We start from the raw sequence: 17,768 nt of genomic DNA, 5'->3' as shown, positions 1-17,768 counted from the left end.
GGTCGTCATTTCACATCATTGACTGATCATCGACACTTTACTACTATGTTTGGGCCGTATAAAGGTAATAACTTTGTTATCTTCTAGTTGATTACAAAGATGGTCACTGATCTGAACTGTACATTTTTACGATATAAAATATTGTCGATCAGAGTGCCATGCTAATGTTGATGCATTATTATGCTTACCTTTGCCTATTGAGCAGATACCACCCACTTGTTTTGTTAATATACTTTATTTTTCACTGGTAGCTTTTGTAACAGCTTCTCAAGTTCAGAAACATACTAGAAATGATTCCATGATGGGGAAGGTGATGGATATGGTATTGAAAGGAATGATAGCTGGAATGCATCATACACTCCTGATTTGAAATCATATGTGTCAAGAAAGCTCTAGTTGACTGTCCAAGGTAGGTGTCTATTGTGGGGAATCTGAGTGACCATTCCTTCTAGTCTGCGTAGAAGAGTTCTTGAACAATTATATGAAGGTCATCCTGTTATGGTCCGGACAAAGGACTTAGCATGTAGTTATTGTTGATGGCTGGGTCTGGATGTTCAGATTAAAGAAAAGGTGGGACAGTATCAATTCCATGCACGAATAAGAAATATACCATTGTTGTTTCCTTTACACCCTTGGGAGTGGCCTAAAATGTCATGGCAATAATTACATGTAGATTTTGCCGGTCCATTTGAGGGTTACGTGTTCTTAGTCTTAAATGAAACAGACTCAAAGTGTCCAGAAGTTGTTATCGTGCAATCTACTACATCTGAATAAACCATTGAAAAACTTGATGACATTTTTGCAAGATTTGGTAAACTGGAACAGACTATTTATGGAGTTTAATCCGGATAAATGCGAAGTGATGCATTTTGGAAGAAATAATGTAGGGAGGAGTTATACAATAAATGGCAGAGTCATCAGGAGTATAGAAACACAGAGGTGTGCAAGTCCACAAATCCTTGAAGGTGGCAACACAGGTGGAGAAGGTGGTGAAGAAGGCATATGGTATGCTTGCCTTTATAGGACGGGGTATAGAGTATAAAAGCTGGAGTCTGATGATGCAGCTGTATAGAACGCTGGTTAGGCCACATTTGGAGTACTGCATCCAGTTCTGGTCGCCGCACTACCAGAAGGACGTGGAGGCGTTAGAGAGAGTGCAGAGAAGGTTTACCAGGATGTTGCCTGGTATGGAGGGTCTTAGCTATGAGGAGAGATTGGGTAGACTGGGGTTGTTCTCCCTGGAAAGACGGAGAATGAGAGGAGATCTAATAGAGGTGTACAAGATTATGATAGGGTGAACAGTGGGAAGCTTTTTCCCAGGTCGGAGGTGACGATCACGAGGGGTCACGGGCTCAAGGTGAGAGGGGCGAAGTATAACTCAGATATCAGAGGGACGATTTTTACACAGAGGGTGGTGGGGGCCTGGAATGCGCTGCCAAGTAGGGTGGTGGAGGCAGGCACGCTGACATCGTTTAAGACTTACCTGGATAGTCACATGAGCAGCCAGGGAATGGAGGGATACAAACGATTGGTCTAGTTGGACCAAGGAGCGGCACAGGCTTGGAGGGCCGAAGGGCCTGTTTCCTGTGCTGTACTGTTCTAACTGTTTTTTTTATGACAATGTTTCAACGTTTACTTCACTAGAGTTTGACGATTATCTCAAAGTAAATGGTATTCAGCATATAAAATCGGCACCTTATCATCCATCAACCAATGGATTAGCTGAAAGATTCATACAATCTTTGAATTATTATTTAAAAGCTTCAAAAGAGCATCGTCTGTTATCACATTGTATGAGTAGCTTTTTTAGTTCTTAGAAAAACACAACTCATGCAACTAGCCAAAGTTCACCTGCATTACTACTCTTAAAAGAAAGTTGAGAACTATGTTTGATTTGTTATTACCTCCAGAAACTTCAGAGGTAGTAGAACTTTAGCAACAATCTCAAATTGCTAGATGAGAAGTGAAGGCAAAACAATGCTCATTTTAACAAGGAGATCAAATGTGAGCATGTAATTATGCCATGAGTGAGAAATGGGTACCAGCTATAGTTTTAGCAAAAACAGATCCAATTTCTTACATGGTTCGAACTGAAGATAAACTAGTTTGGTAATGCAATGCTAACCAATTATTGTCATCTTGAAATTATTTCTTAGAATCATCTCCAGAAGTGCCACTTTCTTTATTCCCTTGTGTTGTGAATACTACAATAGAAAACTTAGCTGAATCTGAGTTGCTTGATGATTGTGTCTCTGCTGCTATAACATGTGAGCCTGTTGCAGAATTAGTTTCAAGAGAAGAAGTGTCTACTGAAGTTCAAAATCATACTTCTAGTGTCCAGGACAGCCAAATTCCAGAACGTTGTATATGGGGAATTGACATCCTCCTGATCGACTTTCTTATTGATTGTGTATAATGATTAATGATGCAAAGTACGATGCCTAGAGTATTATTGATCCTATATAACAGTGGTTCCCAAACTTTTTTCACTGGGCCGCACTTTCGAAATAAAAATTTGCTCGCGCCACACCGAATTTTTTATTGATAAGAAATACATTCAAAAACAAAAAAAACAACTCCTAGCAGTGCTTGATTCATAACATAGAACACAACTACTTTATAATATGATCATGGGACACCCAGAAAGTATAAAACAATGCATCACTTGATGCTCTTGCTCTCACTTTGGAAAAATATCTATCCATGTTTAAATGTTTCTTTGATTGTCCTTGAATCTTCCCGCCACACATGCCATCCTCTCTCACCGCACCAGTGTGGCGCGCCGCACCCTATGGGAACCACTGCGATATAACATCATAGTAATTTGTTGTCATGACCACAGAAGTAAAGGGGGAAGGATGTTTAAAAAAAGGTGAGTGGTTGCTTTAAGAGCTGATCACATGATTTGATGATGATGTAATTTAGGTGTGTAATCAGACTGCTGTTTTACTTCCAAGCTTGTGCTGGATGCAATGCAGAGAACAGCTCTTCAATAAAAACTGTTGTGTGTATGTTGAATCTTCATGTGCAAACCATGTTCTTTCCTTTATGTTAAAACCCACAACCCCTAACATAGTTAGGACATTACATGCTTCCCTCCCTTATAGTTCAAGAAGGAAAGCCACTGAACTTGCACATGGCACAAAGCCAGCAGGTGTACAAGACCTTTAAAAATTTCACAAGATTCTCATGCGCTACTGACTTTACCTTGACAATTGGCTATAATTTTTAAACGTTTTACATGAATGAGTATTTATGGAATGCAAATCTATCAAAAGTATGAAGCCACCGCAAGACGGCTCGACATGTCACAAACACGTTGCTGGCGTCATTTCTGCATTGTAACCAGTTATCAGGAAATTGAGATTTTTGCAAAAGTCACCCTTCACACCATGTTTACTGCTCTTGCGTGCTCCTTTAAATTCCCTCCTATGTCTCAGGAAATATTCCAAGAGGATATCTTTGGAACTCAGAGGAAATTCAAATTTTTAATATCAAATTGACTTAAAAGAGGAACAGGTGAACAAATCTAAAAGGAAAATATCCTTTTCACAAGATTGAAGACAGTATAGTGACATATACGGGGAAAGGGGGAATGTGTTTCATTTCTCAATCCATCATTTGTGCTGAATTGGAACGACTATGGTGAAATAAAATAGAATTTGTGAGAAGTTGTTCACTCTGCTATAGCAGAATAAAAATTCATTGATGTTGAAGTATAACAATGCTTTCTAAATCCACAAGGATTGACTTTTTTTTGTTATTATAAAACATTAATGCCCAGCATGGAATATGCCTGGAGAAGAAATAGTTCACATTGGTTTTCCTTACATGATTTAATGTGTGGCATATCTCAAAAAGCATTATTTGTAGTCTAGATGTGGTTCAGCCATGTAAAGTAAGCTTTCAGAATTGGGCCTGGTATTGTCACCTTATCTGTAAAGAAGTATGAACTCACAGTATTCCCAATGTATAAAATGATTGGCTAAAAACTCAAGCTTGCTTCTTAACCAGTGCTACTGTTATCATTTATTTATTTCACTTTTCTGATAATGACAGGATCTCAAACTTATAAAATACATTGTTGCATTTCTGTTAACTCAAACAGAAAACACTTTGATATTACAGGGAAAGAGGAGAAATATCAGCCATGATCGAATGGCGGAGCAGACTCGATGGGCGGAATGGCCTAATTCTGCTTCTATATCTTATGAACTTATTACTTGCACATCGTTTTTGCAACTATAGGTTCTGTTCTGTGCAGTAAAAATGCTTGTTTTTTGATACTTGCAATGGCTAATTAATAAATTACAGTCTTAGCTAATATTAAATATCAGTTAAAATAATAATTCTACTCACTAATTATAACGCATACATTGCTCAAGATTTATGATTTTTTTAAGGTTAGATTCAATCTGCAGCCTTTCTACTGTGAAATCTTTCTACTGTGAAACATATTCTCTAAAACCATTCTATAAATATTTAATCAGCTATTAAAAATAAGAATTAATTATTCATTCTCCATTGAATCCCGGTAAATGAAACTAGTAAAAAATTAGAGCTTTATACTGAATGGTGAAGAGCTCAGCATTTATCTACGGTGATTGAATAGACAGCATAAGCCAACGTGCTCAACAACTGCCTTTCAAATTTCAGGGTTGGTGTCCAAGTGCAGTTTCAGATGTTTTCTTGCTGAAACAGAATGTTTTCCAACAATGCACAAAGGCCCAAATCTCCTGATCACCGCCGCTTTGCCCAACATTGATCAGACAGAAAACTAACCACTGACCTGGATACATTTAAAAAGGGGGATACATTTAAACAGGCCAGATTTCCTACCTCAATGCAAAAGAACTTCATCAGCACAGGAATCCTTGCAGAGAACAGCAAAGAGAATCAGTGAAGATGCCATTGCCCTTTTATGTGACATGAGCTGCCATAAGGTAAGTTTAAATGTCCACTGTGAATGATAGTGAATGGACGGAGTGGTTGTGTGAGGTGGGTGAGGTAGGTGGGTGAGGTAGGTGTGTAGAGTGACAGGTGGGTACGGTGGTAGGGCGGCAGCTGCAGAAGATTGTAACTGGTGTTAGCGGGGTTTGTGAGGTGGCTGGGTATCACCGAAACTTCAGCCAACACAAAGACTCACGAAAGCGATCGCAGGGAGGAGTCACCAAAGAGTTCTAGGCCTCACCAGACAAAGAGCAACCAGACGTCTCCGATGAATTCTGACCTATATAGTTCAAAATAGATCAATTATACATTTTTCTTATCAAATTCTCCTGCCTTTCATTAGCTTCGAATCAATCATCTTCAATATACATAAATCATTAATAAAACCTGTTATAAACCTTAGCCAAGTGCACCTTGCCCTCTGGCATAATGGTATTTCATTAGTTTGTAGAATCCAGACATATCCTCCCCTTTTGGCTAACTCAACTTCCTGTATCACTTAGCAACCAGAAGCCTGGCCACCAAGTTAACATTCCCACAGGTTCCTCTCCAGTTCCCGGCCAAAGCAGATGAACACATGATCCCATGTCCAGGCAAGCATCCATCTTATCTGGATAGTGAATAGTTCTATTCATAAGCAGCCATGAGAACCTTACTGGTAACAATTCTTTTTGAAACGAACCTGCACATCATTAGTTTTCATTGTTTCCTAAGAATGTGGTTCTGTTTGAAAGTCCCTGTACCATCAAGTCTCATGGCAACTTGCTCTTGGCCAAAGTGCACAATCACTTTCTAAAAATAGAGTTAATGCATTTAAAATATCAAAATATGCTTTTAAATCAAAATCACTTGTTTTAAATCTCTTACTGCATTCACATGTGTGTAAACTATTCTCTTGGTAGCTTATAAGTCTGATTTAGAATCATTGAACTCAATGCTGGTAGTTCTGTCAATGTCTTAAATCCAGTAAGAAGTCTCACAACACCAGGTTAAAGTCCAACAGATTTATTTGGTAGCACAAGCCACAAGCTTTTGGAGCACTGCTCCTTCATCAGGTGAGTGGGAGTTGTGTTCACAAACAGGGCATATATAGACACAAACTCAATTTACAAAATAATGGTTGGAATGCGAGTCTTTACAGGTAATCAAGTCTTAAAGGTACAGACAATGTGAGTGGAGAGAGGGTTAAGCACAGGTTAAAGAGATGTGTACTGTCTCCAGCCAGGACAGTTAGTGAGATTTTGCAAGCCCAGGCAAGTCGTGGGGGTTACAGATAGTGTGCCATGAACCCAAGATCCCGGTTGAGGCCGTCCTCATGTGTGCGGAACTTGGCTATCAGTTTCTGCTCAGCGACTCTGCGCTGTCGTGTGTCGTGAAGGCCGCCTTGGAGAACGCTTACCTGAAGATCAGAGGCTGAATGTCCGTGACTGCTGAAGTGCTCCCCCACAGGAAGAAAACAGTCTTGCCTGGTGATTGTCGAGCGGTGTTCATTCACCCGTTGAGAATCCTTGGAGAACGCTTATCTGAAGATCAGAGGCTGAATGCCCGTGACTGCTGAAGTGTTCCCCAACATGAAGAGAACACTCCTGCCTGGTGATTGTCGAGCGGTGTTCATTCATCTGTGTTGTAGCGTCTGCATGGTCTCCCCAGTTTACCATGCCTCGGGACATTCTTTCCTGCAGCGTATCAGGTAGACAATGTTGGCCGAGTTGCAAAAATATGTACCGTGTACCTGGTGGATGCTGTTCTCATGTGAGATGATGGCATCCGTGTCGATGATCCAGCACGTCTTGCAGAGGTTGCTGTGGCAGGGTTGTGTGGTGTCGTGGTCACTGTTCTCCCGTTTACAAACTGTAGTTTGCTGTGGACAATGGACTGTTTGAGGTCATGCGCTTGTTTGAAGGCAAGAAGTGGGGGTGCGGGGATGGCCTTGGTGAGATGTTCGGCTTCATCGATGACATGTTGAAGGCTCCGGAGAAGATGTCATAGCTTCTCCGCTCCAGGGATAACGGAGAGTATTCTGTCCGCCGTGTCCCATGTTTGTCTTCTGAGGAGGTCGGTGCGGTTTTTCGCTGTGGCGCGTCGGAACTGTCGATCGTTGAGTCGAGCGCCATATCCTGTTCTTATGAGGGCATCTTTCAGCATCTGGAGGCATCTGTTGTGATCCTCCTCATCTGAGCAGATCCTGTGTATACGGAGGGCCTGTCCGTTGGAGATGGCTTCTTTAATGTGTTTAGGGTGGAAGCTGGTGAAATGGAGCATCATGAGGTTTTCCATGGGCTTGCGGTACAATGAAGTGCTGAGGTGACCATTCTTGATGAAGATGAGTGTGTCCAAGAATGCAACCGATTCTGGAGAGTAGTCCATGGTGAGTCTGATGGTGGGATGGAACTTGTTGATGCCATCATATAGTTGTTTCAGTGATTGTTCGCCATGAGTCCAAAGGAAGAAAATGTCATTGATGTATCTAGTGTATAGCATCGGTTGAAGGTCCTGTGCGATGAAGAGGTCTTGTTCCAACCTGTGCATGAAGATGTTGGCATATTGAGGTGTGAATTTGGTCCCCATGGCTGTTCCGTGTGTCTGGATGAAGAACTGGTTGTTAAAGGTGAAGACGTTGTAGTCCAGAATGAAGCACACAGTGTCTTAAATGCCTAATTGTTTAAAATCTTCTCTAATCTACTAAAATTTTCCTTTTCCCCAACAATGGATAGGGTGATATGATTGTAGGTTGGTAAGGTGGCAGGTGGATAGGTGGGTGGGCAGAAACATCGAGCAGCAGGTGGGTAGGGCTGGTAGGTTGGCAAATGGGTATGGTTGTGGCAGGTGGGTAGTGTGGTAGATGGGTGTGGGGCCAATTGAATGAGGTGGGTAGGTAGTTGAGTGGGTAGGTTGGTTGCGCTGGGTCAGGAGGGGTAGTCAGGTTGGAACTTGTCATGTTGGGTCAGGATGGTAGTTAGGTGTTGGGGGCTATTCAGGTCTAGTTGGTGTGAGTTGCGTTGGGTTGGGAGAGGTAGTCAGGTGGTCAGGGGTTAGTGTGGCCAGGAAGGCTAGTCAGTTCGGACCGGGTGGCAGTCATTTTGGCTTGCACTGTGGGGAAATCAAGGTCTCGGGGAGGAGTAGTCCGGAGGGGGTAAAGGAGGTAGTTGGGATTTGAGGGGTGAGTTGGAGGCATCACTATAAGTCATTTGAGTTATTTTGATAGTTATCAGGAAGTTAGGCATTTTTTTCTCTGTCCAACAATGCCTGATTAGTATCCAGGTAAGTAATTTAGAACTGTCCAAAGTCTCCAAATCTAACTCAGAGTCCAAGGGTGGGACTTTCCGGCCGTGCTTGCCCCAAGACTGGAAAATACAATTCCTCTGGCATGCGGGATGGGAAAATTCCACCCCAAGACTTTTTCTGATGGTCCCAGTGACCAGGGGAATTGCAATTGGAAATCCAAACTTCTCATGCAAATTCTCATGGAATCAGCACATCTGAACTTCCGCAGGGCCCTGGCACTCATTTTGGGTTGACGCCTGGTCTCTGACAATCCACACATTGGAAGATCTGGGCCAGTGAGGCAATAACCCAGTCGGGGCAATTCAATAGCACACAAAGTTGAAAAGAATGTTAGGAGTGCCACATATAAAAACATAAATGCTATTTTCCAATACATTATACCTGAACACTTTTATGCTCTGCAAACATTCCAACAATGCAATTACTAAACTAAGAACAAAACACTGGCAAGTGCTAAAATATGCTAACTGTTCAATTAATTTTCACCCATCAGCTGTGAAGTTGGTCCTGTATTCCCTAAAGAATTCTTGGTGTTTTTTTAGATTACTGTCAAATATTCTAGGAAAGCCAGGACTAATTCCAACTCCAGACCGATTATTGTTCTCTCAGATGGTTTGGCATGGCGTGAAGTAACTTCTTGCACCAGAGGCAGCTGGTGAGGAGGGGAAAACGGTAGCCACTAAGTTCTCAGCTTTCAATCATTAGTAACTTTATCAGTGATAATGAAGAAATGAGCTGAACAACACGACAATGTGGAGATGCAACAGTTGCCCATGAACAGCCTGTACTACCTTCATGAATTTCAAAACCATGTTAGCAGCCAGCAGTAATTATTACAGTCTGTCACATTAAATAACAAGAAACAAATTATTTGACTTCCAGAATGAAAGAAGAAAAACGTGGATTCATTTATATTGATCAGTAAACACAGTGCTTTCACCAAACATCATCAACAGTAAAACAGATTGTTCATCATGCAAGAAGTATGTGCCTAAAATTATTTATCTTTCTTAGATGCAGTACTCTTTCCCAAGTGAACAAGAAATAAAACTTGGGATTTAATTACAAAATGCCCAACTCCCAACTGGAGATTGAAACCCGAATAGGAAGCATGTAAGTGACATTGAAAATGGCCAAAGAACCCAGCAAGAGTGACACCATTATCTGCACCACTGTAAAACAGACAGACTCAGTGGGCCCAATTTTACCATTGCATTGCGCCTGTTTTTGGGCGTGAAAACTTGGTAAAGTTGGGCATGAGGCGAGTAGTGCAATCTGCTCCCGCCTCCGCGCCGGTTCCCCTTTTACAAGGCCCGAAAATGGTCCGCGATTTGCATGCATTTAAATTGACTTAATGGGCTGCATGCCCAACTTTACCAACACTTCTCCCTTTACCAACATATTCACCCATCCAGAATTGGCGCAAAACAGACATGCTCAATCAAAGTCCGATTTGGATGCTCCAGTTAATGAAGAGGTAGGTGCTTAGCATCCAACGGCTCTCTGCTTGAGATTGTGGGGGGGAAAGGTGGGGAGGGGGGGTCCGCTGCCACTCTGCCTGAGATCAGTGGGAGGGAAGGGGGGGTCCGTTGCCACTCTGCCTGAGGTCGGTGGAGGGGAAGGGAGGGTCCGCTGCTACTCTGCCTGAGATCAGTGTGGGGGGAAGAGGGGTCCACTGCCACTCTGCCTGAGATCGGTGGGGATAAGGGGGGTCTGCTGTCATTCTGCTTGAGATTGGTGGAGGGGAAGCGGGGGTCTGCTGCTACTCTGCCTGAGATCAGTGCGGGGGGAAGGGGCGGAAGGGGCCTGCCATTGATCTGGGTGGTGGGGGGTTGGGGGGGATAAGAGGGTCAGTAATGTTGAGGGGGGTGGGACAATGTCTGTGGGGGCCAGGGGGAGGTTTTATCCAGCCTGGGAAGGATGTGGCAGAGGAGCCACATTCTATTGTTTATTTTCTGTTGGAGGCGCCGGTCGGAGCTGCAGGATATCGGGCGCATTAAGTGTCACCCAAAGGCTTCTGCAGCGCGAATCACTGATACTTTTTCAGGCAGAGTGCGTATGGGGAGACTGAGAATGGGTCTAAAAATCAATCTGAAACACTCCCAGTTTCAAGTCCACCCAGCACTTAGAATCAAAATGGTAAAATAAGGCCCAGCATCTTGGGTTTGGGTTACACAAATTTCACATTTTAATCCCTTGACACTCCATTGTTGTCATGGGGGGTGTTGTTGATGTATCTGTCCCCTATCATTAAGCAAGCAAAATTGATGTTCAAACACCAGGCAAGGAGAAACACAAGTGACAGTTGACCAGGATGCCAGCCTGGCATCCTGACAGTGCCCACTGGGCGCCCTGGCACTACCCACCAGCCACCGGACAGTGCCAAGGGAGTGAGGTCTAAGGGGAGGGGACGGTGTCTGAAGGGGTGGGCCCATGATGGGGAGTGCAGACATGACAGGGAGGCAGGGGGAGAACTCTGTAGTGGGTGGTCCTCTGCATCAACAGTGGGGGTGTGGATTGGTTTGGGCAGCGATCAGCTGGGGGCACGGGGATCGGGGGCAGAGATTGGGGGGTGGGGATCAGCAATGTCCTGGTGTCTTATGCAATTTCAACAGAATTTCCTTGCTCTTATACCCTATACCTCTGTTAATAAAGTCCAGGATATTCTATACTTTATTCACCGTACTTTCAAATTGTCTTGCTACCTTCAATGACTTATGCAGATATCACAAGATCCCTCTGCTCCTGCATCCACTTTAGAGTTGTACCCTTTCCTGTATATTGCCTCTCCATGTTCCTCCTATCAAAATGAATCACCTTACATTTTTCTGCATTGAACTTCATCTGCCACCTGTCCACCCATTCCACTGATTTGTTTGTGTCCCTTTGAAGTTCAGCAGTATCTCCTCACAGTTTGCAATGTGATGCACTATCAATTACGACGCAAAGACTTCTGAGAGTGAGGGAAACTAATCGGCTTTTATTCACGGAGAACAGGAGCACACCCTTGTAGCTGACCTGGTCTAGACTGAAGCAAGGAGGAGGGACTATCACCTTTATACCCCACTCTGGGTGGAAAGGGAGGGATCTCAGGTGGAAAGGGAGGAGTCTCAGGCCAGGTGCAGCATGGGTGTGTCCAGGCACATACAGGTAGTAACAGTGGTTCACCACATTCACCCCTCCTTTAAAAAAAGAGTCCGGCGGGGTGGGTGGAACCATATGTACAGGAGTATATATACATAGAAAAGTCACAAGCTGAGGTGAGGCGTCGTCCCTTCACAGGTTCAGCCTGTCGGACGGCTTGACCAGTCGTTGTGACCGCCGCAGTACCGGTTGGGGGGGTTGCTGCCGGTGGCAGGGTGGAGCCGCTCGAATCCGCCGTTGTCCCTTCTGGTCTGGTCCTGCGTGGTGACTCCGGGGGCTCAGGCGAGCTGCGTACAATAGGCAAAGATGTAAGCAGACCTGGTGCTACCGGAACAGAGGGGTTTAGGGGTGTGGTGTGGGGGGTCATAGTGGGCTCTGGGGCACCCGGAGGCGCCAGGTCCTGGATAGAGACCGTGTCCTCCCGCCCATCGTGGTATGTCACATAGGCATATTGGGGGTTGGCGTGGAGGAGCTGGACTTTTTCAACTAGGGGATCCGACTTATGGGGTCGTACATGCCTCCGGAGCAGAACTGGGCCTGGGTACGCCAGCCATGACGGTAGTGAGATCCCCGAGGAGGACTTCCTCGGGAAGGCAAACATCCGCTCGTGGGGGGTGGCGTTGGTGGCCGTACACAGGAGGGACCGGATTGAATGTAATGCATCGGGGAGTACTTTTGCCAGTGGGAGACTGGAAGGCCTTTAGACCGTAGCGCTAGCAAAACGGCCTTCCAGACTGTCGCGTTCTCCCTCTCCACCTGTCCGTATACCCCTGGGGTTGTAGCTGGTAGTCCTACTCGAGGCTATGCCCTTGGAGAGCAGGTACTGATGCAGCTCATCACTCATGAATGAGGATCCCCGGTCGCTGTGGATGTAGTTGGGGTAACCGAACAGGGTGAAGAGGCCGTGCAGGGCCTTGACGACCGTGGTCGAGGTCATGTCCGAGCAGGGGATGGCAAAGGGGAATCGGGAGTACTCATCTATCACGTTGCGGAAATAGATGTTGCGGTCAGAAGAAGGAAGGGGTCCTTTGAAATCGACGCTGAGGCGTTCAAAGGGGCGGGTGGCTTTTATGAGGTGTGCCCGGTCCGGCCGATAAGTGCAGCTTACATTCAGCGCAGACCAGGCAGTGTCTCGTTATAGACCGGACGTCCTCAACAGAATAGGGCAGATTACGGGCCTTAATAAAATGGTAGAGCCTGGTGACCCCCGGGTGACAGAGGTCATTGTGGAGAGTCTGTAGCTGGTTCACCTGCGCGCTAGCACATGTTCCGCGAGACAGATTGAGCTTCCCAGGTCGGTATAAGATATTGTAATTGTAGATGGAGAGCTCAATCCTCCACCTCAGTATCTTATCATTCTTAATCTTGCCCCTCTGCGCGTTGTTGAACATGAAAGCTACTGAACGTTGGTCCGTGAGCAAAGTGAACCGTCGGCCAGCTAGGTAGTGGCGCCAGTGTCACACTGCTTCGACGATGGCCTGAGCCTCCTTCTCAACCGAGGAGTGTCGGATTTCCAAGCCCTGAAGGAGTCATGAGAAGAAGGCTACGGGTCTGCCCGCCTGGTTAAGGGTGGCGGCCAGGGCAAAGTCAGATGCATCACTCTCCATCTGAAAGGGGATTGACTCGTCCACAGCGTGCATCGTGGCCTTTGCGATGTCCGCCTTGATGCGGTCGAAGGCCAAGCGGGCCTCTCCCGACAGGGGAAAAAGGGTGGATTTGATAAGCGGACGGGCCTTATCCGCATAATTAGGGACCCACTGGGCGTAGTATGAGAAGAAGCCCAGGCATCTCCTCAGTGCTTTAAGCGTGGTCGGGAGGGGGAGTTCCATAAGGGGGCGCATGCGTTCGGGATCGGGGCCGATGACCCCGTTTTCAACCACATAACCCAGGATGGCGAGGCGGTGAGTGCGGAAGACACACTTCTCCTTATTATAGGTCAGGTTTAGGAGAGCGGCCGTACGGAGGAATTTGTTATGGTTGGCGTCGTGGTCCTGCTGATCATGGCCGCAGATGGTGACGTTATCCAGGTACGGAAAGGTAGCCCGCAGCCCGTTCTGGTCCGCCATTCGGTCCATTTCACGGTGGAAGACCGAGACCCCATTGGTGACGCCAAAGGGAACCCTAAGAAAATGGTAGAGGCGGCCATCCACCTCGAAAGCCGTATATTTGCGGTCCTCCGGGCGGATGGGGAGCTGGTGGTAGGCCGATTTGAGGTCGATCGTGGAGAACACCCAGTATTGCGCAATCCGATTGACCATGTCGGATATGCGCGGAAGGGGATACGCATCCAGCTGTGTGTACCGGTTGATGGTCTGACTGTAATCGATGACCATCCGGTGTTTCTCCCCAGTTTTGACTACTACCACCTGTGCTCTCCAGGGGCTGGTGCTAGCCTCAATGATCCCTTCCTTCAGGAGCCATTGGACCTCGGACCTAATGAAGGTCCTGTCCCCCACACTGTACCGTCTGCTCTTACTGGCAATGGGCTTACACTCGGGGGTGAGGTGTTCGAATAGCGGTGGGGGGGTGACTTGGAGGGTCGAAAGGCCGCAGGTGGTGCGCGGTGGGTAGTCCAGGAACTGTGGGTTGCAGACAGAGATCGGGGAAAGGGGCCCGTTGTACTGTAGCGTGACACTCTTAAGATGTGTCATGAAATCGAGGCCTAAGAGTACGGGAGCGCAGAGGTGTGGGAGCACCAGGAGCTTAAAATTTGGGTAATCGGTCCCCCAAACCGTAAGAGTCACCACACAGTACCCGATGACATCCACGGAGCAGGACTTTGAGGCCAAGGAAATGGTTTGTTTGACTGGCCGTACCGAAAGGGCATAGCGACTCACAGTATCGGGGTGGATAAAGCCCATCGCACCCCCGCTGTCAAACAAACAATTTCCCGTGCGGCCATTTACCTGTATGTCCATCATAGACCTGGCGAGCTGATGTGGACGAGACTGGTCCAGCTGGATTGCTGCCACCGTAGATCCTGAAGAGTCATCAGCCGGCGTCCAAGATGGCGGCCCCCTTGACTCCCACGCGGCCAATGGCGTCCAAAATGGCGGCTCCCCGGGCTCACACATGGTCGCTGGTGTCCAAGATGGCGGCTCCCTTAACTCCCATGCGGCTGATGGCGATCGGGTTTTCTGTTCCCTCGGGTCGCATGCTGCGCTATTCAGTTTCGACTTTGCCTTGCAGACTTTCGCGTAGTGGCCTTTCTTTCCACACCCTGAGCAGAGCGTTTTCTTTGCCGGGCAGCGTTGTCGGGGGTGTTTCGCTAGGCCGCAAAAGTAACACTTCGGGGCTGCCGTAGCCGCGGCCGTTGAGTCACTGGTGGGGCGCTGCGTGGCATAAGTCGGAGGCCCCCCTAGGTACTGGGATGATATTGGCCGTGAGGCCCACGATGTCGCGTGATTGGCCGTGTACACCTCGAGGTTACGTGATGCTACTTCAAGGGATTCAGCGAGCGCTACAGTTTTTGGAAGATCTAGCCCACCTTGTTCTAGCAGGCGCTGTCGAATGTAGTTGGATGCGATGCCCGTAACGTAGGCATCGCGGATCAAGTCCTCTGTATACTGCGCAGCGGATACAGCCTTGCAGTTACAAGCCCTGCTGAGCGCACGTAGTTCGCAGAGGAACTGTGCATTTGATTCCCCCGGCCGCTGTTTACGGCTAGCTAGCAGATGCCTGGCCGAGACTTCGTTCGTCTGTTGGCTGTATTGGCTCTTTAGGAGCGCTAGCGCATCAGCGTACATTTCTGCGTCACAGATGGTGGCGAAAACTGCATCGCTTACCCAGGCGTTGAGCACGTGTATCTTGTCTGCATCGGACCGGACGACCGTGGAGGCTCCGAGGAAGGCTTCGAAGCACTTCAGCCAGTGATTAAAGCTGTTGGCGGTCCCTGGCGCTTGCGGATCCAAGTTTAGGGTATCGGGCTTTAAAAGTTGCCCCATTCCGTTTTTTTTTCTCTGTGAATAAAATTGATGCACTATCAATTACGACAGGAAGACTTCTGAGAGTGAGGGAAACTAATAGGCTTTTATTCACAGAGAACAGGAGCACACCCTTGTAGCTGACCTGGTCTAGACTGAGGCAAGGAGGAGGGACCATCACCTTTATACCCCACTCTGGGTGGAAAGGGAGGGGTCTCAGGTGGAAAGGGAGGAGTCTCGGGCCAGGTGCAGCATGGATGTGTCCAGGCACATACAGGTAGTAACAGTGGTTCACCACACAATGTCTCCAAGTTTCGAATTGTCCTCAGAAGATGGCATTGCCAGGACCCCAGCTGCCACCAGACTCACATAATCAAGCACAGAACAACTGAACTACAAACAAGACACAGATTTAAGAAAATTGACCCCAAGTGACAAGAGGCAGATGAAGAGCATTCTTTTTTACAGTTATTTTTATTATCTGAAATGTATTTCCTGTAAGGATGAAAGCAGCAGATACATAGTAACTTTCAAAAGCAGCAGGGAAAGAGTTGAGCAGAAGGATCAAAGGGCTGACACAAGCATGATGAACCAAATGGCCACTCTTCTGTACAATCTGATACAACTGAAGAGTCAGCATCCACAGCAGGCAGCTGTTTGATGTCATGATGCCATCAGTAAAATTGTCACAGCCTGAAAATTTCTTCTTGAATTGACCCTCTTTTAAGCTAACTTACTGTGCCTTTGTTGGTGGTGATTCTAGTGTATCCAGTAGAATGGACATTGGAAAAGTAGGACTGTGTAATGTTCTCTTTGGTAAGATTTGATTGGCATATCAGGAAGGCTTGTGTTTTTGTTCCTGAAATGCTTCCTGGGGAAACCGGCAATTCAATTTTTGCAAAATATTTTCTTCAGTTGTGGGAGAATTTGCTTTGTCACTTCATTTTTCTGCAGAAGGCTATTTTTGTGCAGACAATATGTCCACGGGGATGGTGCCAGAGGACTGGAGAATGGCGAATGTTGTTCCTCTGTTTAAAAAAGGGAATAGAAATGACCCTGGTAATTATAGACCGGTTAGTCTTACTTCGGTGGTTGGCAAATTGATGGAAAAGGTCCTTCGAGATGGGATTTACGACCATTTAGAAAGATGCGGATTAATCCGGGATAGTCAGCATGGATTCGTGAAGGGCAAGTTGTGCCTCACAAATTTGATAGAATTTTTTGAGGAGGTAACTAAGTGTGTTGATGAAGATAGGGCAGTTGATGTCATATACATGAATTTTAGTAAGGCGTTTGATAAGGTCCCCCATGGTCGGCTTATGATGAAAGTAAGGAGGTGTGGGATAGAGGGAAAGTTGGCCGATTGGATAGGTAACTGGCTGTCTGATCGAAGACAGAGGGTGGTGGTGGATGGAAAATTTTCGGATTGGAGGCAGGTTGCTAGCGGAGTGCCACAGGGGTCAGTGCTTGGTCCTCTGCTCTTTGTGATTTTTATCCATGACTTAGAGGAGGGGGCTGAAGGGTGGATCAGTAAATTTGCTGATGACACCAAGATTGGTGGAGTAGTGGATGAGGTGGAGGGCTGTTGTAGGCTGCAAAGAGACATAGATAGGATGCAAAGCTGGGCTGAAAAATGGCAAATGGAGTTTAACCCTGATAAATGTGAGGTGATTCATTTTGGTAGGACTAATTTAAATGTGGATTACAGGGTCAAAGGTAGGGTTCTGAAGACTGTGGAGGAACAGAGAGATCTTGGGGTTCATATCCACAGATCTCTAAAGGTTGCCACTCAAGTGGATAGAGCTGTGAAGAAGGCCTATAGTGTGTTAGCTTTTATTAACAGGGGGTTGGAGTTTAAGAGCCGTGGGGTTATGCTGCAACTGTACAGGATCTTGGTGAGACCACATTTGGAGTATTGTGTGCAGTTCTGGTCACCTCACTATAGGAAGGATGTGGAAGCGCTGGAAAGAGTGCAGAGGAGATTTACCAGGATGCTGCCTGGTTTGGAGGGTAGGTCTTATGAGGAAAGGTTGAGGGAGCTAGGGCTGTTCTCTCTGGAGTGGAGGAGGCTGAGGGGAGACTTAATAGAGGTTTATAAAATGATGAAGGGGATAGATAGAGTGAACGTTCAAAGACTATTTCCTCGGGTGGATGGAGCTATTACAAGGGGGCATAACTATAGGGTTCGTGGTGGGAGATACAGGAAGGATATCAGAGGTAGGTTCTTTACGCAGAGAGTGGTTGGGGTGTGGAATGGACTGCCTGCAGTGATAGTGGAGTCAGACACTTTAGGAACATTTAAGCGGTTATTGGATAGGCACATGGAGCACACCAGGATGATAGGGAGTGGGATAGCTTGATCTTGGTTTCAGATAAAGCTCGGCACAACATCGTGGGCCGAAGGGCCTGTTCTGTGCTGTACTGTTCTATGTTCTATGATACCAGGCAAACCCTAAAGAAAACTAT

The sequence above is a fragment of the Mustelus asterias genome, chromosome 1 (assembly GCF_964213995.1).
Source record: "Mustelus asterias chromosome 1, sMusAst1.hap1.1, whole genome shotgun sequence".
Taxonomy (NCBI): domain Eukaryota; kingdom Metazoa; phylum Chordata; class Chondrichthyes; order Carcharhiniformes; family Triakidae; genus Mustelus; species Mustelus asterias.
This window is presented reverse-complemented; position numbering follows the sequence as displayed.